General features: G+C 48.9%; 9 non-coding genes across 9 annotated transcripts; 4 read left to right on the top strand and 5 right to left on the bottom strand.

Annotated features, from left to right (window-relative positions):
• Positions 1–329: 329 nt before the first annotated feature.
• Positions 330–400, top strand: TRNAG-GCC (transfer RNA glycine (anticodon GCC)). The gene has a single exon. It is a non-coding gene; the product is annotated as a tRNA-Gly (tRNA).
• Positions 401–1,038: 638 nt separating this feature from the next.
• On the bottom strand, positions 1,039–1,120 carry TRNAS-CGA (transfer RNA serine (anticodon CGA)). The gene has a single exon. It is a non-coding gene; the product is annotated as a tRNA-Ser (tRNA).
• Positions 1,121–3,870: 2,750 nt separating this feature from the next.
• Positions 3,871–3,952, bottom strand: TRNAS-CGA (transfer RNA serine (anticodon CGA)). Its single transcript has one exon. It is a non-coding gene; the product is annotated as a tRNA-Ser (tRNA).
• Positions 3,953–6,039: 2,087 nt separating this feature from the next.
• Positions 6,040–6,110, top strand: TRNAG-GCC (transfer RNA glycine (anticodon GCC)). Its single transcript has one exon. It is a non-coding gene; the product is annotated as a tRNA-Gly (tRNA).
• Positions 6,111–7,172: 1,062 nt separating this feature from the next.
• Positions 7,173–7,254, bottom strand: TRNAS-CGA (transfer RNA serine (anticodon CGA)). Its single transcript has one exon. It is a non-coding gene; the product is annotated as a tRNA-Ser (tRNA).
• A 4,777-nt stretch (positions 7,255–12,031) lies between these two features.
• On the top strand, positions 12,032–12,102 carry TRNAG-GCC (transfer RNA glycine (anticodon GCC)). Its single transcript has one exon. It is a non-coding gene; the product is annotated as a tRNA-Gly (tRNA).
• A 5,055-nt stretch (positions 12,103–17,157) lies between these two features.
• On the bottom strand, positions 17,158–17,239 carry TRNAS-CGA (transfer RNA serine (anticodon CGA)). Its single transcript has one exon. It is a non-coding gene; the product is annotated as a tRNA-Ser (tRNA).
• Positions 17,240–21,973: 4,734 nt separating this feature from the next.
• TRNAG-GCC (transfer RNA glycine (anticodon GCC)) lies at positions 21,974–22,044 on the top strand. Its single transcript has one exon. It is a non-coding gene; the product is annotated as a tRNA-Gly (tRNA).
• A 2,725-nt stretch (positions 22,045–24,769) lies between these two features.
• On the bottom strand, positions 24,770–24,851 carry TRNAS-CGA (transfer RNA serine (anticodon CGA)). Its single transcript has one exon. It is a non-coding gene; the product is annotated as a tRNA-Ser (tRNA).
• Positions 24,852–26,011: the final 1,160 nt, after the last annotated feature.

Genomic DNA, 26,011 nt, shown 5'->3' with positions numbered 1-26,011 from the left:
CCTCATCTGACTATGTCCAACAAAACACATTTTTCTGGGGTAAATCTCGCTTCATCACTTATGACTTGTCTGCAATGTCCATTCGTATAAATAGTGGACAGCTGCTTATTGAGAAACGTAACTAGTTGGCAACGGCTCCTTTAGTTTCATTCAGACCATGACAATGCGCCTTCCACGGAGGGGGCGGCATTAGAAAGAGTTAAAAGCTTAGAGCAGCTGAACATGAGCTCTGCTTATCCAGAGCAGAAACGACTTAAAAGCCTCACTTCTCAACGAATTCAGCTATGACCCAACGACCTCCGGCAATCAGGTTTGAACCGCATCACTCAGCATCGGTGGTTCAGTGGTAGAATGCTCGCCTGCCACGCGGGCGGCCCGGGTTCGATTCCCGGCCGATGCATTTTCCACTTCGTACCCTACGCATCGCGCTGCATGTCAAAGGACGCCACAACAGAACGCAATAAGAGCATATGACCCGCTGCACAAAAGGACATTTACAAACGTTTTACATCTGGTGTAACACGAATCGCTAAGGCGCCTCCGAGAGACTGCATCGCCATTCGGTGCGCACAAGAGCCTAGCCTCCAGTCACCGCACCGCTTATGCCCACACGCACAATACAAAGAGATCAGCCGACTGAATATAACAGCATCTGGAGACTGCATCACGGGTGGGTTCACGCAAAACGCCAACACGAAGCTTCATGGAATACTTGCTCACATAGCGCGTGTCCGAACTATTGGGCAGCCATCCTATCAAAAATCCAATCCGTATAAAATGACATCTAGCCAGTTGACATCCAGACCGTGGGCCTGTACCACAGCATGTCTTCCATTTCAACGATGCGGGGTGGGGGCGGAGGAGACTCCATAGTGAGTGGTAGCTATGCGTGTCTGTCCAAATTCTGTTTTCAAAGGTCAGTCATTTTAGCGATGGTGTTATTACACGTGCCATGGTGCGTACCATGGGACCGACCATCGCGCCGAAAACGGTCTCGCCCGATGGGGTGGAGCACGTGCGGGGCAAAATCGCACATACCGCGGTCGGTAGGACTCGAACCTATGCTTCCAGAGGGAATCTGATTTCGAGTCAGACGCCTTAACCACTCGGCCACCACCGCATCTGGTCCTGCGAGACCATAAATAAATTTTAGAACAGGCCATGTAAATGCATAGCAAGTCCACAACATGGGGAGGGGGTGAAGGGGACGGCATGTGGAAGGCTAATTGCTCCTGTTGCATTGCACTATATTGTACGCTTGCTCATCCAAATTTATGGGCAATCTCGATCTCTAGCCAACATCATAAAAAAGATCGCTGGCCAAAATTTTCAAAACACTCACACGAACATAAGTACGCCCAGAATGGGGGAAGACCTATATCTACATTTTGCGTCGACGCATAACAATCACACAAAATCTGGCCGAGATGTTATTAACGTTTCCTTTACCAGGCCTCCAGTGGCCAACATCTAGTCTCATCTGGTAATGATTAAATGTAGCTGCAAAACCACATCTGAATCGACGTCTGCTCGATTCCGTGCGGATTTAGGACAAACTAGGTGTTATACTGCGTGCTACGTTCTTTATCCCGGCTCTGCATCGTCGATTGTTTGGCTATGGCTCTGGGCTCCCCAGTTCTTCAAAGTCCCAGGCCAGCATATCGGGCTGCACGTTGGTGGGGCGGGCTGGGCTGCGGGCTGATATCTTCGTTTTGGAATATTACGTCTATAGTAAGGATCCTCAGGATGCTGTGCATGGAGAGCTGTTTTCGGACGGTCGGTTCAGAACCCTAAACGGTACCCAGGGATGGTGTCTTGCGTATGCAGGCTCAGGGTGCCGTGCATGGAGAGTTGTTTTTGGACGGTCGGTTCAGAGCCCGCAGCCCATGCGGCGGCCAGGAAAGTAACCCCATGCAGGTTGCTTTCTTGTGAGCGTTTAAGTGTGGTGCAGTCTCCGCATGTGCAACTGAACTTGGCCCGCTACAGGCACATACGCGAGAATGTCCCTGACGGGATTGCAGTGCTGGGTATATAATGTAAACCGATCATCTGTTTAGCTCAGGGGTGTTGGGTTTTTCCACCTGCGCATTTCATATCACGTTTGTCGGTGTGGACGTTGATCAGACAGTCGCCGTGCCCCATGCTGGGCGGCAGTTTTACAATGCACGGCACGTGACACGGCATTCGATTTATGAGAACCTATCTCGAATCAAAACTGCATCGGCCGGGAATCGAAGCCGGGCCGCCCGCGTGGCAGGCGAGCATTCTACCAATGAACCACCGATGCTAAGTGAAGGGGTTTAAACCTGATTACCGGAGGTCGGTGGGTCATAATTGAGTTGATTGAGGAGCGAAGTGAAGTGAGGCTTTAAAAGCCTTTTCTCTTCGGAAAGCCAAAACAAATCTTCAACTGTTCTAAGCTGTTCGCTTGTCCCCATCATACCATGCGATAGTGACAAATCCTCGTGGACAACCTGTTTCGCGCCTCGCTCGCAGCAACTAAAGGCAACTGGCGGTAAAACCAAGTGCTGCTTAGGCGTTATGGGACTTTAAATCAAACGCCTTAATCACCTGGTATGGAGTGCAACACAACATTGTTTGTAACTCAGAAGCAACGGTCGTGGATGGGAGATGCTAGGGCTATTGGATTCCAAATTATATCCATTTGACCTACGAGTGCGCAAAAAAAGTTTTTAGCCGTGTTCTTTTCCAACTATCCTCAGGTATGGTCATATATAGCATGCATGTTTCTGAGCATACAGAACTTTTAAGCGTGGTAAGCGATGCATCTTGAGTTTTATGTAGCTTCCATTAGGATACGAAAATGAACCTCGTGTTGTGTAGGAGACCAACGCCATCGCGTAGTGATGTTTGATGCGCCAACGCCAACTGATGCGCGGTATAAGTGGAAGGAACCCCAGATTCTGTCTTTTTGGCATCAGTTGGTATTTCCGACGTTCAAACAGCAGTCCCCATGCAGTTCGGAATTCATGCGGCTTCACCTCGACTACGAAAATAGACGGTCTCACCATGTGTACAGCAACCTGGCCGGGTTGTGATTCATTCCTATAATACAACCAAGTCACCATTTCACAGCGTAAGGTACGCCAAGGCCAATGTAAGGCGTGATGATGATCGAAGAGGAAAAGTCGAGATGCTTGTGGAAGATAGGACACCACGTGCAACATGAGGTCCCAGTAAGTATTCCATGTCAACCAACACCGATGATGTGATGTGTTATGTGTGTGTGGGGGTATGGCTTCGGCCATGGCTATAGCTACGGCTATGGCTATTGGCTATGGGCTATGAGCGTGTGTGTGTGCCTGTGTGTTTGTGTGCGTGCGTCCGTCCGCGCGTGCGTGTACATCATATCTCTGCAGATTATCAATCACTATTTCATTATCTCTCGTACCTTTTTCAGACTACATTACATATCCTGTATTGTACACAACTGAATTCAAGTAACGAAGACTACCCCAAGTCACAAGTTACATAGCGCGTTTCCAAAACATTGCGCAGCCATCCTATCACAAACCAATCCGTATAGCCAATTGACACCTAGACCGTGGGGCTGTACCACAGCATGTCCTCCACTTCAACAAGGCGGGGGGGGGGGGGGGGGGGGGGAGCGGAGGAGGCTCCATAGTGCCACCTATGCGTACCCGTCGAAATTCTGTTTTCAAAGGTCAGTCATCTTAGCGATGGTGTTATTACATGTGGCATATACCATGGGACCGACCATCGCGCCCGTAAGGATGCTCAGGCCGAGACCGAGACCGAGACGCGGTCTCGGTCTCGGCCTTCATGCCACCTGTCTCGGTCGGTCTCGCCCGAAAGGGTGGAGGACGTGCGGGGTAAAATCGCACATATCGCGGCCAGTAGGACTCGAACCTACGCTCCCAGAGGGAATCTGATTTCGAGTCAGACGCCTTAACCACTCGGCCACGACCGCTTCCGGACCTATTTCACCATAAATAAACTTTAGAACAGGTTATCTAAATGCACAGCAAGTCAAACAGATGGGGGAGGGGGAGGGGAGGGCATGTGGAAGGCTGATCGCCCCCGTTGCATTGTGTTATATTGTGCACTTGCTCATCAAAATATATGGGTATTCTCGAGCTCTACCCAACATCCTGCAAAAGGGTCACCGCACAAAAATATTCAAAACACACACGAACATAAGTACGCCCGGCATGGGAGAACACCTATATGTACATCTTGCGTTAGCATATAAGTATCATACAAAGTTTGGACGAGATGTTATTAACGTTTCCTTTTAAAGACCTGCAGTGGGCAACATCTAGTCTCATCTGGTAATGAATTAAATGTAGCTGCAAAACCCCATCTGAACCGCCGTCTGCTCGACTCCGTGCGGAGGTCGGTCGGAGGTCGAGGTCGTGGAGGTTTTTCCGCCTTCCACAAGGCGGAAAAACACACCACCCTCGTGCCAAACTTATCGGTTTAGATTATATACCCAGCACTGCAATCCCGTCATGAACGTGTAACGTGTTTGCTTATGTACCCGTAGCGCGCTGATCTCAGGTGTACATGAGTAGATTGCATCGCACATTAGCACTCACAAGAAAGTAGTCCACACGGTTTACTTTCTTGGCTACCGCATGGGGTGCGAGCTGTGAAACGACCGTCCAAAAACGACTCTCCATGCACCTCGCCCTTAGCCTGCATACACAAGACACCACCCCTGGCTACCGTTTGGGGTTCTGACTGACCGTCCTCAAACAACTCTCCATGCACTGCACCCTGAGTATCCATACTAGAGACACAACTTGATGACAAAATGCGTCATGCAATAAATGAATACTTGAGGGCTTATGGTGGACCAGCATTAAAACACAGCGAGCTTTGGCCGGCTGGATCACAAGCTAAGCGGGGCGGGCTGGGCTGCGGGCTGATATTTTCGTTTTGGAATGTTGCGTCTCTAGTATGGATGCTCAGGATGCCATGCATGGAGTTGTTTTTGGACGGTCCGTTCAGAGCCCGCATCCCAAGCAGTGGCCAAGAAAGTAACCCCATGCAGGTTGCTTTTTTGTAAGCGTTGATGTGATGCAGTCTCTCCATGTGCACCTGAACTTGGCCCGCTACGGATACATAAGCGAGAATGTCCCTGACGGTAATGCAGTGCTGGGTATATAATCTAAACCGATAATCTGTCTAGCACGGAGTGCTGGGTTTTTCCACCTTGTATATTTCATATCCCGCTTGTCGGTGTGGACGTTGGTCAGACAGTCGCTGTGTCCCATGCTGGGCGACAGTTTCACAACGCACGGCACTCGATTTGTGAGAACCTATCTTGAATGAAAAATGCATCGGCCGGGAATCGAACCCGGGCCGCCCGCGTGGCAGGCGAGCATTCTACCACTGAACCACCGATGCTAAGTGAAGGGGTTTAAAACTGATTACCGGAGGTCGGTGGGTCATAATTGAGTTGATTGAGGAGCAAAGTGAAGTGAGGCTTTTAAGTCCTGTTCTCTTCGGAAAGCTAAAGCAAATCTTGAACTGCTCTAGCTGTCCGCTTGTCCCCATCATGCTACGCGGCACGGACAAATCCTCGGGAACAGTCTGTTTCGCGCCTCGCTCGCAGCAACTAAAGGCAACTGGCGGTAAAACCAAGTGCTGCTTAGGCGTAATGGGACTTTAGATCAAACGCCTTAATCACCTGGTATGGAGTGCAACACAACATTGTATGTAACTCAGAAGCAACGGTCATGGATGGGCGATGCTAGGGCTATTAGATCCCAAATTATATCCATTTGACCTACCATTGTGCAAAAAACGTCTTGGCCGTGGCCTTTTCCAACTATCGTCAGGTATGGTCATATATAGCATATATGTTTCTGAGCTTACAGAACTTTTAAGCGTGGTATTGCTTATCATCATCACATGTCTGAGTTAGAACTAAGGTGCCACCGCAACAGTAAGACAAATCACATATTTTGACTGTTTGGAGTTGCAGCGCTAAACAATAAATTGTATATGACCTTTTGGCCCGCGGTGAACCGGGTCGAACCATGTAATTAGGCATCGGTGGTTCAGTGGTAGAATGCTCGCCTGCCACGCGGGCGGCCCGGGTTCGATTCCCGGCCGATGCATCTGGGGTTTTACGTAGGTTACGAAAATGAACCTCGTGTTGCGTAGAAGACAAACACCATCGCGTATTGATATGTGATGCAACAACGCCAACTGATGCGTAGTATAAGTGGAAGGATCTCCAGACTCTGGCTTTTTGGCATCAGTTGGCATTTCTGACGTTCAAACAGCAGTCCCCATGCACTTTGGAATTCATGCGGCTTCACTTAGACTAAGAAAATAGACGGTCCCACCATGTGAACAGCAGCCTGGCCAGGTTGTGATTCATTCCTATAACACAGCTGCGTCACCATTTCACAGCGTAAAGTACGCCAAGGTAAGGTATGATGATGATCGAAGGGGAAAAGTCTAGATGCTTGTGGAAGATATGACACCACGTGCAACATGAGGTCCCAGTAAATATTCCATGTCAACCAACACCGATGTTGTGATGTGTTTGTGTGTATGGGGGTATGGCTTCGGCCATGGCTATAGCTACGGCTACGGCTACGGCTATGGCTATGGCTATGGCTATGGCTATGGGCTATGAGCGTGTTTGTGTGCCTGTGTGTTTGTGTGCGTGCGTCCGTCCGCGCGTGCGTGTACATCCTATCCATGCAGATTATCAATCACTACTTCATTATCTCTCGTACCTTTTTTGGACTACATTGCATATCCTGTATTGTACACAACTGAATTCAAGTCACGAAGGCTACCCCCAAGCCACAAGTTGCATAGCGCGTTTCCAAAACATTGGGCAGCCATCCTATCACAAACCAATCCGTATACAATGACCTCTAGCCAATTGACACCTAGACCGTGGGGCTGTACCACAGCATGTCCTCCATTTCAGCAAGGCAGGGGGGGGAGGGCGGAGGAGGCTCCATAGCAAGTGCCACCTATGCGTACCTGTCGAAATTCTGATTTCAAAGGTCAGTCATCTTAGCGATGGTGTTATTACACGTGGCATATACCATAGGACCGACCATCGCGCCCACACGGTCTCGGTCTCGGCCTTCATGCCACCTGTCTCGGTCGGTCTCGCCCGAAGGGGCGGAGGACGTGCGGGGTAAAATCGCACATATCGCGGCCGGTAGGACTCGAACCTACGCTCCCAGAGGGAATCTGATTTCGAGTCAGACGCCTTAACCACTCGGCCACGACCGCTCCCGGACCTATTTTACCATAAATGAACTCTAGAACAGGTTATGTAAATGCACAGCAAGTCAAACAGATGGGGGAGGGGGAGGGGAGGGCATGTGGAAGGCTGATCGCCCCCGTTGCATTGTGTTGTATTGTGCACTTGCTCATCCTAATTTATGGGTATTTTCGAGCTCTAGCCAACATCCTACAAAAGGATCGCCGCACAAAACTATTCAAAACACTCACACGAACTTCAGTACGCCATGTATGGGTGAGTACCTATATGTACATTTTGGGTCGACGCATAACAATAATGCAAAATTTGGACGAGGTGTTATTTACGTTTCCTATTAAAGGCCTGCAATGGGTAACATCTAGTCTCATCTGGTAATGAATTAAATGTAGCTGCAAAACCACACCAGAATCGCCGCCTGCTCGACTCCGTGGGGATTCGGGACAAACTAGGTGTTATACTGCGTGTTACGTTCCTTCTCCCGGCTCTGTATCGTCGATTGTTTGGCTATGGCTCTGGGCTCCCCAGTTGCCCAAAGTCCTAGGCCAGCATATCGGGCTGCACGTTGGCGGGGAGGGCTGGGCTGCGGGCTGATGTTTTCGTTTTGGAATGTCGCGTCTCTAGTGTGGATGCTCAGGATGCCGTGCATGGAGAGCTGTTTTCGGACGGTCGGTTCAGAACCCGAAACGGTAGCCAGGGATGGTGCTTGTGTATGCAGGTTCTTCTGCTTATACCACGTAACATTTGACGTTGGTTTTCAACGCACGCGATGGTGTTTTTTGTTGCTTTTTTTTTGGCTGGCTGCACAACACGACGTTCATTTTCTTAGCCTGGCTGGAGCTACGTGATATCCAAAATGCATCGGCCGGGAATCGAACCCGGGCCGCCCGCGTGGCAGGCGAGCATTCTACCACTGAACCACCGATGCTACATGAACCGGATTAAATCTGATTACCGGAGGTCGATCGGTTTTTGGTGTTTTGGATTAGAGCCCTTTCGACAGAACTAATCATTTTAGGGTTATGGGATGAAGGAAAATGGATAACGGTGGTGCAGACTTGCATACGCCTGGGGGTCCATCCGACGAGCTTTAACCCGCGCATGCGCGCTGCGTACCAGGTCAGGGTCCCCCTTCCCACGGGGCTCTCGGCACACTCATGGCTAACGCATGCAGTCTGTCCCGGAAAAGCGGGTTGTTGCGAGGATGCAGGATGAAGCAAGATGGACGACAAGAGGGGCGGATGCCGGGAGGTCGAAGGGTTGTTTTTTATTTAAACACAATCGACCTGGTTGAGGAGAAGTTATTGTTCTACGTTGTTTCCTCTCCGGATCGACAAAGCTAATGTTAAAATACTCTAAGCTGTGAACTTTTCCCCCTCCCGCGTCCTTGCTGGCGCAACCCATGTAGGTTTGTTGTCATGGTCTGAATGAAGCTAAAAGAGCCGTCGCTATAATATATAAATAGTTTTGGCTCTCAATAGGTGATGATGATGATTTGGGCTTTGCAGCGCACCGACTACGTTGGTCATATGGCGCCCATAACCTACTTTTTGTCTAACAGTTGCCTGAAAAAGCGGGGACATAAGGTTTCGTTCGATATATGGCATGGTACTGTATGTTTTCAAGATAACTAAAAATGTGACCGTCATGTACTGAGCTGGAGTCGCCCCCTAACATACCACAGAGCGTTTGACGCAAAGACCCAGATCCAAAATGGCGCATACGTTCCGAGGCGAGGTGGGCGCAATCTATCAAGACATGTACGGTGTAACGATCAGCGCAGCGAGGACACCGCGGTTGGTCCTCCCCGCATAAAAGGTATTGGTGAGTTGCGTATGTGTGTCCTGCTCTCACGCGGCATAGCGTCACATCCTCCCGCCTCACCTTACGACAGCTGGACGCCCATGGTCCCAACCGGGGCTTTATCTCTCTCAGTTCATTGGCAGCATGCAGGCTCTCAATAGGCATTGGACTACCATTTAAAATAGTGGACATTGCAGGTAAGCCATTAATGCTGGAGAGGTTAAGATTTACCTCCCAAAAAGCATGTTTTCTTGGACGTAGACAGCTGAGGTCGAGTGTTAAGGTCTTCTGTGTGTGTGTGTGTGTGTGTGTGTGTGTGTGTGTGTGTGCGCGTGTGCGTGTGTGTGTGTGTGTGTGTGTGTGTGTGTGTGTGTGTGTGTGTGTGTGTGTGTGTGTGTGTGTGTGCGTGTGTGCGTGTGCGTGTGCGTGTGCGTGTGCGTGTGCGTGTGCGTGTGCGTGTGCGTGTATATATATATATAAATATATATATATATATATATATATATATATATATATATATATATATATATATATATATATATATATATATATATATATATATATATATATATATATATATATATATATATATATACTGTCTCTCTCTCTCTCTCTCTCTCTCTCTCTCTCTCTCTCTCTCTCTCTCTCTCTCTCTCTCTCTCTCTCTCTCTCTCTCTCTCTCTCTCTCTCTCTCTCTCTCTCTCTCTCTCTCTCTCTCTCTCTCTCTCTCTCTCTCTCTCTCTCTCTCTCTCTCTCTCTCTCTCTCTCTCTCTCTCTCTCTCTCTCTCTCTCTCTCTCTCTCTCTCTCTCTCTCTCTCTCTCTCTCTCTCTCTCTCTCTCTCTCTCTCTCTCTCTCTCTCTCTCTCTCTCTCTCTCTCTCTCTCTCTCTCTCTCTCTCTCTCTCTCTCTCTCTCTCTCTCCTCTCTCTCTCTCTCTCTCTCTCTCTCTCTCTCTCTCTCTCTCTCTCTCTCTCTCTCTCTCTCTCTCTCTCTCTCTCTCTCTCTCTCCATGCACGCACGCACGCACGCACGCACGCACGCACGCACGCACGCACGCACGCACACGCGCACGCACGCACGCACGCACGCACGCACGCACGCACGCACGCACGCACGCACGCACGCACACACACAGTGTATTGTGGGTGAGGATCAGACTGCTGCCTCCGCGGGAACCCTCTGTACTTAGCCGGTATCTGCTCAATGTATAGTGCTTCCGCATATATCATATTCCAGTGTGACCCGGGCGGCCCGGGTTCGATTCCCGGCCGATGCATTTTCGCGGGTTGAGCGCTGCTTCTAACACTCGGAGCGGACCAATCAACACACACAAACATCGTTGCGTGCTGATGTTGATAACCGATGCCAAGTGAAACGTAGTATAAGCAGAAGGATCTCGAGGTTCTGGTTTTTTGGCAAGTTGGTAGTTCTGGCGTTTAAGCAGCAGATTCGAAGCATCTAGGAATTAGCGCACCTTCACTTACACTCAGATAATGGAAAATTGTTGGATGTGTGCTGCAACCTAGCCAGGTTATTATTCCTTTTTCAATACAGCGACGCTGCCATCTGACAGCGTGTGGTACGTCAAGGTCGGCCAATATGACACATGATGATGATCGATGAGAAAATGTCGAGATCTTTGTGGAAGATCAGACACCACATGCGACATAGGCTCCCAGTAAATATTCCATATCAACCAACGCCGATGTTATGATTTCCCCACTTGCTGGACATCAAAGTCTACGAAGGTAAGCTTAAGTACATGCAGAGTTACGGTCAAACGTCCCTGAGCACGACAAGCTAAGAGCATGTGTTCTATGTCAACCACGGCAATCCCACAACGCAACTGCGCCGCATTACGTAACTGTGGCGGTCCTGAACACACACCGCTGGAGAGACTGCATCACAAGTCAGCCCGAATAGGAAACTAACTCCGGTTGCCGTGCCACGTAGGGCATCACAAAAAAAACTATATATAAATCGCCCTAATTCAGAAAAGAACAGTGACAGTCCACCTTACGAATGAATGCAACTGAACATGAACTTACCAGAACAAAGGAAACTTCAGAAGTTTTCTTTCTTAAGACGCGCTCGTGTGAGGGAGGTCAAAGTGACCCCCCGCCCCCCGACGTTTTTTACAGAATGGTTTCCGAACGGCGCGGCGCAGCAGCGCAAAATTATGCATAACTGTGGACAATTTGATAGCATATCGTTTGGTTTTGGTCTCGAAACTTTAGATGTACCTTCTAAAATCGCTCACCCACGGCAGGTTAAATTCAGGCCATGGATTCTGCGAAGCAGTCAATTTCTAGGGAATCGTTCAGCATGATGCAACAAAGGAGTGTAACACGAGACCACACATGTATGAGATACTGTATTAGTCAACGCAACAATTGAATAAATAAATTACATTGGCCTAAGGTCAGTTTTGAAGGTCAGACCAAGATCAGAGCCCATCTGTTTTATTACTCTAAGGCTTGCTGTATGGGTAGTTTCTGTTGCTCTTTTCGAATCGATTGTTAACAGGAGCTGTATTATACATCTTCCATGCCATGAATATAGCTGCACTTATTTCAACAAATTTCGTGTATTTTGGGCCATATCACTACTTTTTAACCGTAGACCTCCGGACACATAAAAACAGATATTAACAAGCAACATCTTCTCAACATTCAGGTCTTATCTACAATGTCCACTAGACTGACATTTGACATTATCAGACATCTGACTGATAGTCAAACAGCTATTCGGAACACGTAAGTATTCGGCGACGGCTCCTTTAGTTTCATTCAGACCAAAACAACATATCTACATGGGTTGTGCCATGGGGGGGGGGGGTCAGAAGGAGGACTAGCGCACAACTTATAGCAATTGGACATTATATTTGTATTTCCTTAGAGAAAAGGACTTACAGCCTCATTTCTCCCCAATCAATTCAATTATGACCTACCGACCTCCGGTAATCACGTTTAAACCCCTTCACTCAGCATCGGTGGTTCAGTGGTAGAATGCTCGCCTGCCACGCGGGCGGCCCGGGTTCGATTCCCGGCCGATGCAGTTTGTTACGTTCGAGCTGGGTTCTCACAAATCGAATGCAGTGTTACGTGCCCTGCACGGTGAAGCTGGCGCACAGCAGCTGTCTGATCAAAGTCCGCGCCATCAAACGTCACATGAAATACATCAGGCGGAAAAACACACCACCTTCGTGCTAAACTGATCGGTTTAGATTATATACCCAGCACTGTAATCCCTTCATCAAATTTCTTGCTTATGCACCCGTAGCGCGCTGAGCTCAGGTGTACATGAGTAGATTGCATCGCACAATAGCACTCACAAGAAAGTAGTCTCCACGGTTTACTTTCTTGGCCACCGCACATGTCTCCACGGTGCGGGCTGTGAAACGACCGTCCAAAAACGACTCTCCATGCACCTCGCCCTTAGCCTGCATACACAAGACACCACCCCTGGCTACCGTTTGGGGTTCTGACTGACCGTCCTCAAACAACTCTCCATGCACTGCACCCTGAGTGTCCATACTAGAGACACAACTTGATGACAAAATGCGTCATGCAATAAATGAATACTTGAGGGCTTAGGGTGGTCAGCATTAAAACATCACCAGCTTTGGCCGGCTGGATCACAAGCTAAGCGGGCTGATATTTTGTTTTGGAATGTTGCGCCCCTAATATGGATGCTCAGGATGCCGTACATGGAAAGTTGTTTTTGGACGGTCAGTTCAGAGCCCGCATCCCAAGCGGTGACCAAGAAAGTAGCCCCATGCAGGTTGCCTTCTTGTGAGCGTTAGTGTGATGCAGTCTCCCCATGTGTACCTGAACTTGGCCCGCTACGGGTACATAAGCGAGAATGTCCCTGACGGGATTGCAGTGCTGGGTATATAATCTAAACCGACAATCTGTCTAGCACGGGGGTGCTGGGTTTTTTCACCTTGTGTATTTCATATCACGTTTGCCGGTGTGGACGTTGATCAGACAGTCGCTGTGTCCCATGCTGGGCAGCAGTTTCACAATGCACGGCACTCAATTTGTGAGAACCTATCTTGAATGAAAACTGCATCGGCCGGGAATCGAACCCGGGCCGCCCGCGTGGCAGGCGAGCATTCTACCACTGAACCACCGATGCTATGCGAAGGGGTTTAAACCTGGTTACCGGAGATCGGTGGGTCATAATTGAGTTGATTGAGGAGTAAATGAAGTGAGGCTTTAAAGTCCTTTTCTCTTCGGAAAGCCAAAGCAATCTTCGACTGCCTAAGCTGTGCGCTTGCCCCCTCCCACCCCAACCGAGGCAAAACTCACGTAAGTACGTTGGCACGGTCTGAATGAAACTAAAGGAGCCGTCGCCAAGTATTTACGTGTTTTGAGTAGCTATTCGACTATCAGTTAATCTAATGAACATTGCAGATAATCCTTGAATGTTGAGAAGATGTTGCTGGTCAAGATAAGTTTTTTATGTATCAGGATTTATCCGGTTAAAAAGTAGTTACATGCCCCAGATTCATGGAAGGTGACAAAAAATTGCAGCAATAGTAACCCTCCACCTACTCAGTTGAACTATTAAAACCTATTGAACTGATGAAGTGATGATGAAGAACACGACAGAAATGCACTGGGTATTATCAGTAGTCGCAGACAAATGGACTCCGGGTGGCAATGTGATCCATGACGCATGGCATCCAGCTTGTGCTTATTGGTCCGCTTTTGACTGTAATGAGCAGGGTTCAAATCGCGAAAATGCAACGGCCGGGAATCGAACCCGGGCCGCCCGCGTGGCAGTCAAGCATTCTACCACTGAACCACCGATGCTTCGGGACATATTCAAACGCGGTGTGTCGCGGGCCGGTGGGACCTATAGAAGTAAGTTATTGGAGACTGCAGCTCTCGAAACTGTCTAGCCTATTTCTCTATGGAGTTGCCAGCCTATTTCATTGGCTATGACACCTTGATTCATTCCCCTGCTTGCAAAGGTGCGGAGAAAAACCGGTGTGATCCAAGGGGCCTGCAAGCTTTAATCATCGATATAACACCACTACCAGAAAGGCAATGGTGACGCTGTGCCTGTTCGGATGCTGGCTGCAGGCCCTTGACGGATGTCTGATTGTGCAAGCTGTCAGCAGGCCTTTCTTGCGGTCATGGCCGAGTTGTTAAGGCGTCTGACGAGTTGTTGAGTTGTTAGGGCGTCCCTGAGTCCCGGTCCTCCTCTGGTCATAACTTTAGCTGTTATTGGCTGCTCCCATTGACTCCCGAAGTGTAGCACAGTAGAGGCCACCCTTTGCTGGTCAGTGAAACCTTAACTATTGTTTTTGGAAACAAAAAGTCCGCCAGCCAGCCAGCTAGCCAGCTCCACGTCACGCTGCGTCACAAAGTTTCAGACAACAAGCTGGTTTGATAATCCGCAAACGCCTAATCTTGCGCCGGTAGCAGGTGCAAAAAAGACGGCAAATGTGGGCTTCGAACATAAAGCACAAGCTCCTGCACAAAACAGAATATCACGAGTCGCTTTCCGCGGACATTCTACACGTAGCTGGCAACTGAGCAAGGGGACCTTGCCATGGCAGCCTCGCGCCAACCACACACTTGCCATCCTGGCGATATCGGGAAATGTTTGAAAGGTTGAATACCTCTGCGGAGAACACATTTTTACAATCCAAGGAACTGTGTGCTGCGTTGCGTTCATCTGACTACACAAACCGCCACCCGTGCGTACAAGACCACGAGTGCGTGCTCGCAGTCCCACGCAATATGCACGCTATACCTCAGCGTAGCAAATGACCATATAAGAAAAATATCTATTTTTCGGAGAATCCTTGTTTTTAAACATCGGCCAATGAAATACAAAACTCGTTTCGTAGAAATGCATGGAAAAACGTTGCATATGAACTGGGCAATGCAGTGAATGTCATTCATGGAGGCATGTATAAAAACAACACATGAATGCCTCCGGGAATCATACATATCAAGGTGACAGTGCTTTGTCAAAGCATATGGCGTTCAATTCCAGGTGCTAGGCAAACTTGTTATAAGCCAGCGAAGCGTCTCGGAACTCAAAGCGAACGAAGCGCACATCGAAATAAGCAGTCCATGGCATCTTTGGCACCATCGACATAAAACATTAGTCCCGCAGCAATGCTTTCCTTGTGGTAGTCGAAGTAACCTGGTGGAAGGCTTTTGCAACCCACTATCCGTAACGCTTCAGCACCCTGCTGTATTCATACAACTTGCAACCGATCCTAGCAACGATGCTTGAGTGCGAATTCAGTGTTGTTTGCCATATTTCTTGCATCCTGAAAATATCAGTTTAGGCGGTTACGCATTTGTGCCTCTGGGGTTTTCCACCCTGTGCATTTCATATCACATTTGTTGGTGTGGACGATGATCAGACAGTCGCTGTGTCCCATGCTGGGCAGCAGTTTCACAATGCACGGCACGTGACACCGCATTCGATTTGTGATAACCAATCTTGAATCAAAACTGCATCGGCCGGGAATCGAACCCGGGCCGCCCGCGTGGCAGGCGAGCATTCTACCACTGAACCACCGATGCTAAGTGATGGGGTTTAAACCTGATTACCGGAGGCCGATGGGTCATAATTAAGTTGATTGAGGAACAAAGTGAAGTGAGGCTTTAAAATCCTTTTCTCTTCGGAAAGCCAAAGCAAATCTTAAACTGCTCTAAGCTGTTCGCTTGTCCCCATCATGCCACGCGGTTGTGACAAATCCTCGTGAACAACCTGTTTCGCGCCTCGCTCGCAGCAACTAAAGGCAACTGGCGGTAAAACCAGGTGCTGCTTAGGCTTTATGAGACTTTAAATCAAACGCCTTAATCACCTGGTATGGAGTGCAACACAACATTGTATGTAACTCAGAAGCAACGGTCGTGGATGGGAGATGCTAGGGCCATTGGATTCAAAATTATATCCATTTGACCTACGATTGCGCAAAAAAAGTTTTGGCCGCGTTCTTTTCCAACCGTCGTGAGGTATGGTCATATATAGCATGCATGTTTCTGAGCTTACAGAACTCTTAAGCATGGTAAGCGATGCATCTTGACTTTTATGTAGCTTCCATTAAGTTACGAAAATGAGCCTCGTGTTGTGTAGAAGACAAACACCATCGCGTAGTGATGTCTGCTGCACCAACGCCAAGTGATGCGTAGTATAAGTGGAAGGATCTCCAGATTCTGGCTTTTTGGCATCAGTTGGTATTTCCGACGTTCAAACAGCAGTCCCCATGCATTTTGGAATTCATGCGGTTTCACTTAGACTAAGAAAACAGACGATCCCACCATGTGTACAGCAGCCTGGCCAGGTTGTGATTCATTCCTATAACACAGCCGCGTCACCATTTCACAGCGTAAAGTAAGCCAAGGCCAATGTAAGGTATGATGATGATCGAAGAGGAAAAGTAGAGATGCTGGTGGAAGATAAAACACCACGTGCAACATGAGGTCCCAGTAAATATTTCATGTCAACCAACACCGATGATGTGATGTGTTATGTGTGTGTGGGGGTATGGCTTCGGTCATGGCTATAGCTACGGCTACGGCTATTGGCTATGGGCTATGAGCGCGTGTGTGTGCCTGTGTGTTTGTGTGCGTGCGTGCGTCCGCGCGTGCGTGTACATCACATCCATGCAGATTATCAATTACTATTTCACTATCTCTCGTGCCTTTTTCAGACTACATTACATATTCTGTATTGTACACACTGAATTCAAGTCGCGAAGACTACCCCAAGTCACAAGTTACATAGCGCGTTTCCAAAACATTGGGCAGCCATCCTATCACAAACCAATCCGTATACAATGACCTCTAGCCAATTGACACCTAGACCGTGGGGCTGTACCACAGCATGTCCTCCATTATAGCAAGGCGGGGGGGGGGGGGGCGGAGGAGGCTCCATAGTAAGTGCCACCTATGCGTACCTGTCGAAATTCTGTTTTCAAAGGTCAGTCATCTTAGCGATGGTGTTATTACACGTGGCATATACCATGGGACCGACCATCGCGCCCACACGGTCTCGGTCTCGGCCTTCATGCCACCTGTCTCGGTCGGTCTCGCCCGAAGGGGTGGAGGACGTGCGGGGTAAAATCGCACATATCGCGGCCGGTAGGACTCGAACCTACGATCCCAGAGGGAATCTGATTTCGAGTCAGACGCCTTAACCACTCGGCCACGACCGCTCCCGGACCTATTTTACCATAAATGAACTTTAGAACAGGTTATCTAAATGCACAGCAAGTCAAACAGATGGGGGAGGGGGAGGGGGAGGGGGAGGGCATGTGGAACGCTGATCGCCCCCGTTGCATTGTGTTATATTGTGCACTTGCTCATCCAAATATATGGGTATTCTCGAGCTCTACCCAACATCCTGCAAAAGGGTCGCCGCACAAAAATATTCAAAACACACACAAACATAAGTACGCCCGGCATGGGAGAACACCTATATGTACATCTTGCGTTAACATATAAGTATCATACAAAGTTTGGACGAGATGTTATTAACGTTTCCTTTTAAAGGCCTGCAGTGGGCAACATCTAGTCTCATCTGGTAGTGAATTAAATGTAGCTGCAAAACCCCATCTGAACCGCCGTCTGCTCGACTCCGTGCGGATTCGGGGCAAACTAGGTGTTATACTGCGTGTTACGTTCTTTCTCCCGGCTCTGTATCGTCGATTGTTTGGCTATGGCCCTGGGCTCACCAGTTGCCCAAAGTCCTAGGCCAGCATATCGGGCTGCACGTTGGTGGGGAGGGCTGGGCTGCGGGCTGATATTTTCGTTTTGGAATGTCGCGTCTTTAGTGAGGATACTCAGGATGCCGTGCATGGAGCTGTTTTCGGACGGTCGGTTCAGAACCCGAAACGGTAACCAGTGATGGTCCTTATGTATGCAGGTTCTTCTGCTTATACCACGTAACATTTAACGTTGGTTTTCAACGCACGCGATGGTGTTTTTTTTTCTGGCTGCACAACACGACGTTTATTTTCATAGCCTGGCTGGAGCTACGTGATATCCAAAATGCATCGGCCGGGAATCGAACCCGGGCCGCCCGCGTGGCAGGCGAGCATTCTACCACTGAACCACCGATGCTACATGAACCGGATTTAACCTGATTACCGGAGGTCGATCGGTTTTTGGTGTTTTGGATTAGAGCCCTTTTAACAGAACTGATCATTTTAGGGCTATAGGGTGAAGGAAAATGGATAACGGTGGTGCAGACTTGCATACGACTGGGGGACCAGCCGACAAGCTTTAACCCGCGCATGCGCGCTGCGTACCCGGTCAGCGTCCCCCTCCCCACGGGGCTCTCGGCACACTCATGGCTAACGCATGCAGCCTTTCCCGGACAAGCGGGCTGTCGCGAGGATGCAGGATGAAGCAAGATGGAGGATAAGAGGGGCGGGTGCCGGGAGGTCGAAGGGTTGTTTTTTATTTAGACACAATTGACCTGGTCGAGGAGAAGTTATTGTTCTACGTTGTTTCCTCTCCAGATAGACAAAGCTAATGTTCAAATACTCTAAGCTGTGAACTTTTCCCCCTCCCGCGCCCCTGCTGGCGCGACCCATGTAGGTTTGTTGTCATGGTTTGAAGGAAGCTAAAAGAGCCGTCGCTATAATCTATAAATAATGTTGGCTCTCAATAGGTGATGCTGATGATTTGGGCTTTGCAGCGCACCGACTACGTTGGTCATATGGCGCCCATAACCTACTTTTTGTCTAACAGTTGCCTGAAAAAGCGGGGACATAAGGTTTCGTTCGATATATGGCATGGAACTGTATGTTTTCAAGATAACTAAAAATGTGACCGTCATGTACTGAGCTGGAGTCGCCCCCTAACATACCACAGAGCGTTTGACGCAAAGACCCAGATCCAAAATGGCGCATACGTTCCGAGGCGAGGTGGGCGCAATCTATCAAGACATGTACGGTGTAACGATCCGCGCAGCGAGGACACCGCGGTTGGTCCTCCCCGCATAACAGGTGTCGGTGAGTTGCGTATGTGTGTCCTGCTCTCACGCGGTATAGCGTCACTTCCTCCCGCCTCACCTTACGACAGCTGGACGCCCATGGTCCCAACCGGGGCTTTATCTCTCTCAGTTTATTGGCAGCATGCAGGCTCTCAATAGGCATTGGACTACCATTTAAAATAGTGGACATTGCAGGTAAACCATTAATGCTGGAGAGATCAAGATTTGCCTCCTAAAAAGCATGTTTTCTTGGACGTAGACAGCTGAGGTCGAGTGTTAATGTCTTTGTGTGTGTGTGTGTGTGTGTGTGTGTGTGTGTGTGTGTGTGTGTGTGTGTGTGTGTGTGTGTGTGTGCGTGCGTGCGTGCGTGCGTGCGTGCGTGCGTGCGTGCGTGCGTGCGTGCGTGCGTGCGTGCGTGCGTGCGTGCGTGGGTGCGTGCGTGCGTGCGTGCGTGCGTGCGTGCGTGCGTGCGTGCGTGCGTGCGTGCGTGTGTGTGTGTGTGTGTGTGTGTGTGTGTGTGTGCGCGCGCATATATATTCTTAGCAAAGTGAAGAAACATGAAAGAAAACGCTACAATGTTAAGAAAAAAAACTTCTGAACAGTTCTCTTTGTTCTGGTAAGTTCATGTTCAATTGCATTAATTCGTAAAGTGAACGTTCATTGATGTTTTCAGAATTAGGGCGAATTGGGTATGGATTTTCTATTGGCGCACGTGACAAGGCAGTGGGAGTTAGTTTTCTGTTTGGCCTGAAGTGATATGCAGTCTCTCCAGTTGTGCTTGTTCGAGGCCATTTTGTCAGTTTTAAGATATCATGTGTTGTTTAAAATTTCTGGCGGATACTTCTGCTCACGCATCAACCGGCGACAGGTAGGTCAGGGAACCAGTTGAAACAAAACGTCATGATAAATAAGCACTGCCTTATTTCGTAGAGGTGTTTCTCAGGAAAATATTTACCCAGTGAAGAACTTAATCAAGCTCAGGAGCGCCAGTCGCTGTGAGACCAGAGCACACTTCCCTTGTCGTATTCTCAACGGCGTGTGCAATGTCCGGGAAAACCCCACTCGTAAACTCAGTGTATTGTGGGTGAAGATCACACTGCTGCCTCCGCGGGAACCCTCTGTACTTAGCCGGTATCTGCTCAATGTATAGTGCTTCCGCATATATCATATTCCAGTGTGACCCGGGCGGCCCAGGTTCGATTCCCGGCCGATGCATTTTCGCGGGTTGAGCGCTGCTTCTAACACTCGGAGCGGACCAATCAACACACACAAACATCGTTGCGTGCTGATGTTGATAACCGATGCCAAGTGAAACGTAGTATAAGCAGAAGGATCTCGAGGTTCTTGTTTTTTTGGCAAGTTGGTAGTTCTGGCGTTTAAGCAGCAGATTCGAAGCATCTAGGAATTAGCGCACCTTCACTTACACTCAGATAATGGAAAATTGTTGGATGTGTGCTGCAACCTAGCCAGGTTATTATTCCTTTTTCAATACAGCGACGCTGCCATCTGACAGCGTGTGGTACGTCAAGGTCGGCCAATATGACACATGATGATGATCGATGAGAAAATGTCGAGATCATTGTGGAAGATCAGACACCACATGCGACATAGGCTCCCAGTAAATATTCGATATCAATCAACGCCGATGTTATGATTTCCCCACTTGCTGGACATCAAAGTCAACGAAGGTAAGCTTAAGTACATGCAGAGTTACGGTCAAACGTCCCTGTGCACGACAAGCTATCAGCATGTGTTCCATGTCAACCACGGCAATGCCACAACGCAACTGCGCCGCATTACGTAACCGTGGCGGTCCCGAACACACACCACTGGAGAGACTGCATCACAAGTCAGCCCGAACAGGAAACTAACTCCGGTTGCCGTGCCACGTACGGCATCCTACAAAAAAACTATATATATGAATCGCCCTAATTCAGAAAAGATCAGTAACAGTCCATCTTACGAATGAATGCAAGTGGACATGAACTTACCGGAACAAAGAAAACATCAAAGGTTTTCTTTCTCAGCACGCGCTCGTGTGAGGGAGGTCAAAGTGACCCCCGCCCCGCCCCCCGATGTTTTTTACAGAATGTTTTCCGAACGTGGGTGCGGTGCGGTGCGGCGCAGCCGCGCGAAATTTTGCATAATTGTGGACAATTTAATAGCTCATCGTTTGGTTTTGGACTCAAAAATTTAGATGTACCTTCTAAAATCGCTCACCTACGGCAGGTCAAGTTCAGGCGATAGATTCTGCGAAGTAGTCAATTTCTAGGGAATCGTTCAGCATGATGCAACAAAGGAGTGTAACACGAGACCATACATGTCTGAGATACTGTATTAGTCAACGCAACAATTGAATAAATAAATTGCATTGGCCTAAGGTCAGTTTTGAAGGTCAGACCAAGATCAGAGCCCATCTGTTTTATTACTCTAAGGCTTGCTGTATGGGTAGTTTCTGTTGCTCTTTTCGAATCGATTGTTAACAGGAGCTGTATTATACATCTTCTATGCCATGAATATAGCTGCACTTATTTCAACAAATTTCGTGTATTTTGGGCCATATCACTACTTTTTAACCGTAGACCTCCGGACACATAAAAAACAGATATTAACAAGCAACATCTTCTCAACATTCAGGTCTTATCTACAATGTCCACTAGACTGGCGCTTAACATTATCAGACATCTGACTGATAGTCAAACAGCTATTCGGAACACGTAAGTATTCGGCGACGGCTCCTTTAGTTTCATTCAGACCAAAACAACATATCTACATGGGTTGTGCCATGGGGGGGGGGGGGGGGGGCGGGTCAGAAGGAGGACAAGCTTATAGCAATTGGACATTAGATTTGTATTTCCTTAGAGAAAAGGACTTACAGTCTCATTTCTCCCCAATCAATTCCATTATGACCTACCGACCTCCGGTAATCAAGTTTAAACCCCTTCACTCAGCATCGGTGGTTCAGTGGTAGAATGCTCGCCTGCCACGCGGGCGGCCCGGGTTCGATTCCCGGCCGATGCAGCTTGTTATGTTCGAGATGGGTTCTTACAAATCGAATGCGGTGTTACGTGCCCTGCACGGCGAAACTGGCGCCCAGCATGGCGCACAGCGGCTGTCTGATCAACGTCCGCGCCGTCAAACGTCACATAAAATACACAAGGCGGAAAAACACACCACTCTCGTGCTAAACTTATCGGTTTAGATTATATACCTAGCACTGTAATCCCTTCATCAACGTTCTTGCTTATGCACCCGTGGCGCGCTGAGCTTAGGTGTACATGAGGAGACTGCGTTCCACAAAAGCACTTACAAGAAAGCAGTCTCCACGGTTTACTTTCTTGGCCACCGCATATGTCTCCACAGTGCGGGCTGTGAAACGACCGTCCAAAAACGACTCTCCATGCACCTCGCCCTTAGCCTGCATACACAAGACACCACCCCTGGCTACCGTTTGGGGTTCTGAACTGACCGTCCTCAAACAACTCTCCATGCACTGCACCCTGAGTGTCCATACTAGAGACACAACTTGATGACAAAATGCGTCATGCAATAAATGAATGCTTACGGGGTTATGGTGGATCAGCATTAAAACATAGCGAGCTTTGGCCGGCTGGATCACAAGCTAAGCGCGACGGGCTGGGCTGCGGGCTGATATTTTCGTGTTGGAATGTTGCGCCTCTAGTAAGGATGCTCAGGATGCCGCGCATGGGGAGTTGTTTTCGGATGGTCGGTTCAAAACCCGCATCCCATGCGGTGGCCAAGAAAGTAACCCCATGCAGGTTGCTTTCTTGTGAGCGTTGAAGTGTGATGCAGTCTTCCCATGTGCAACTGAACTTGGCCCGCTACAGGCACATACGCGAGAATGTCCCTGACGGGATTGTAGTGCTGGGTATATAATGTAAACCGATCATCTGTTTAGCTCAGGGGTGTTGGGTTTTTCTACCTGTGCATTTCATATCACGTTTGTCGGTGTGGACGTTGATCAGACAGTCGCTGTGTCCCATGCTAGGCGGCAGTTTCACAATGCACGGCACGTGACACGGCATTCCATTTATGAGAACCTATCTTGAATCAAAACTGCATCGGCCGGGAATCGAACCCGGGCCGCCCGCGTGGCAGGCGAGCATTCTACCACTGAACCACCGATGCCAAGTGAGGGGTTTAAACCTGATTACCGAAGGTCGGTGGGTCACAATTAAGTTGATTGAGGAGCGAAGTGAAGTGAGGCTTTAAAATCCTGTTCTCTTCGGAAAGCCAAAGCAAATCTTAAACTGCTCTAAGCTGTTCGCTTGTCCCCATCATGCCACGCGGTAGTGACAAATCCTCGTGAACAACCTGTTTCGCGCCTCGCTCGCAACAACCAAAGGCAACTGGCGGTAAAACCAAGTGCTGCTTAGGTTTTATGGGGCTTTAAATCAAACGCCTTAATCACCTGGTATGGAGTGCAACACAACATTGCATGTAACTCAGAAGCAACGGTCGTGGACGGGAGATGATAGGGCTATTGGATTCAAAATTACATCCATTTGACCTACGATTGCGCAAAAAAATTTTGGCCGCGTTCTTTTCCAACTATCCTCAGGTATAGTCATATACAGCATGTATGTTTCTGCGCTTACAAAACTTTTAAGCGTGGTAAGCGATGCATCTTGAGTTTTACGTAGCTTCCATAAAGTTACGAAAATGAGCCTCGTGTTGTGTAGAAGACAAACACCATCGCGTAGTGATGTTTGATGCACCAACGCCAAGTGATGCGTAGTATAAGTGGAAGGATCTCCAGATTCTGGCTTTTGGCATCAGTGGTATTTATGACGTTCAAACAGCAGCCCCCATGCATTTTGTAATTCATGCGGTTTCACTTAGACTACGAAAATAGACGGTCTCACCATGTGTACAGCAACCTGGCCGGGTTGTGATTCATTCCTAAACACAGCCACGTCACCATTTCACAGCGTAAGGTACGCCAAGGCCAATGTAAGGCGTGATGATGATCGAAGAGGAAAAGTCGACATGCTTGTGGAAGACAAGACACTGCGTGCAACATGAGCTCCCAGTAAGTATTTCATGTCAACCAACACCGATGTTGTGATGTGTTATGTGTGTGAGTGTGTGTGGGTATGGCTTCGGCTATGCCTATGCCTATGCCTATGCCTATGGCTATGGCTATGGGCTATGGGCGTGTGTATGTGTCTGTGTGTTTGTGTGCGTGCGTCCGCGCATTCGTGTACATCATATCCATGCAGATTATCAATTACTATTTCATTATCTCTCGTACCTTTTTCAGACTACATTGCATATCCTGTATAGTACACAACTGTTTACAACCGCGCGTGCGTGTAGACCATATCCATGCAGATTATCAATTGCTATTTCATTATCTCTCGCACCTTTTTCACACTACATTGCATAACCTGTATCGTATCTATCCAATCCGTATACAATGACATCTACCCAACTGACATGTAGCCAATCGACATTAGACCGTGGGGCTGTACCACAGCATGTCTTCCATTTCAGCAAGGCGAGACGGAGGGGGGGGGGGGGGGGGGGGCGGCGGAGGAGGCTCCATAGTGAGGTAACTATGCGTACCTGTCCAAATTCTGTTTTCAAAGGTTAGTCATTTTAGCAATGGTGCAAATGGTAGCAATTGCAACACGTGCCATGGCATGCACCATGGGACCGACCATCGCGTCCACACGGTCTCGCCCGAAGGGATGGAGGACGTGCGGGGTAAAATCGCACATATCGCGGCCGGTAGGACTCGAACCTACGATCCCATAGGGAATCTGATTTCGAGTCAGACGCCTTAACCACTCGGCCACGACCGCTCCCGGACCCGTTTTATCATAAATGAACTTTGGAACAGGCCATGTAAATGCACAGCAAGCAACACATGGGGGAGGGGAGGGCATGTCGAAGGCTGAACGTCCCCGTTGCATTGTGTTGTATTGTGCATCTGCTCATCCAAATTCATCGGTATTCTCGAGCTCTACCCAACATCCTGCAAAAGGATCCCCGCACAAAAATATTAAAAACACTGACACGAACATAAGTACCCCCGGTATGGGAGAACACCCATATGCACATCTTGGGTTGATGCATAAGAATCATACAAAATCTGGCCGAGATGTTATTAACGTTTCCTTTTAAAGTACTGCAGTGGGCAACACTTGGTCTCATCTGGTAATGAGCCAAATGTAGCTGCAAAACCACATCTGAATCGCCGTCTGCTCGACTCCGTGCGGATTCGGGGCAAACTAGGTGTTATACTGCGTGCTACGTTCTTTGTTCCGACTCTGTATCGTCGATTGTTTGGCTATGGCTCTGGGCTCCCCAGTTGTTCAAAGTCCTAGGCCAGCATATCGGGCTGCGCGTTGGTGGGGCGGGCGGGCTGCGGGGTGATATTTTCGTTTTGGAATGTTGCGTCTCTAGTATGGATGCTCAGGATGCCGTGCATGGAGAGTTGTTTTCAGACGGTCGGTTCAGAGCCCGCACCCCATGCGGTGGCCAAGAAAGTAACCCCATGCAGGTTGCTTTCTTGTGAGCGTTGAAGTGTGATACAGTCTCCCCGTGTGCACCTGAACTTGGTCCGCTACGGGTACATAAGCGAGAATGTCCCTGACGGGATTGCAGTGCTGGGTATATATTCTGAACTGGCAATCTGTCTATCATGCGAGTGCTGGGTTTTTCCACCTTGTGCATTTCGTATCACGTTTGTCGGTGTGGACGATGATCAGACAGCCGCTGTGTCCCATGCTGGGCGGCAGTTTCATAATGCACGGCACGTGGCACGGCATTCGATTTATGAGAACCTATCTTGAATCAAAACTGCATCGGCCGGGAATCGAACCCGGGCCGCCCGCGTGGCAGGCGAGCATTCTACCACTGAACCACCGATGCTAAGTGAAGGGGATTAAACCTGATTACCGGAGGTCGGTGGGTCATAATTGAGTTGATTGAGGAGCGAAGTGAAGTGGGGCTTTAAAGT

Source organism: Pollicipes pollicipes, unplaced genomic scaffold, assembly GCF_011947565.3.
Source record: "Pollicipes pollicipes isolate AB1234 unplaced genomic scaffold, Ppol_2.1 Scaffold_6052;HRSCAF=7182_pilon_pilon_pilon, whole genome shotgun sequence".
NCBI classification, from domain to species: Eukaryota; Metazoa; Arthropoda; class Thecostraca; order Pollicipedomorpha; family Pollicipedidae; genus Pollicipes; species Pollicipes pollicipes.
The sequence above is the reverse complement of the archived record's forward strand: the minus strand, read 5'-3'. Positions and strand labels throughout refer to the sequence as shown.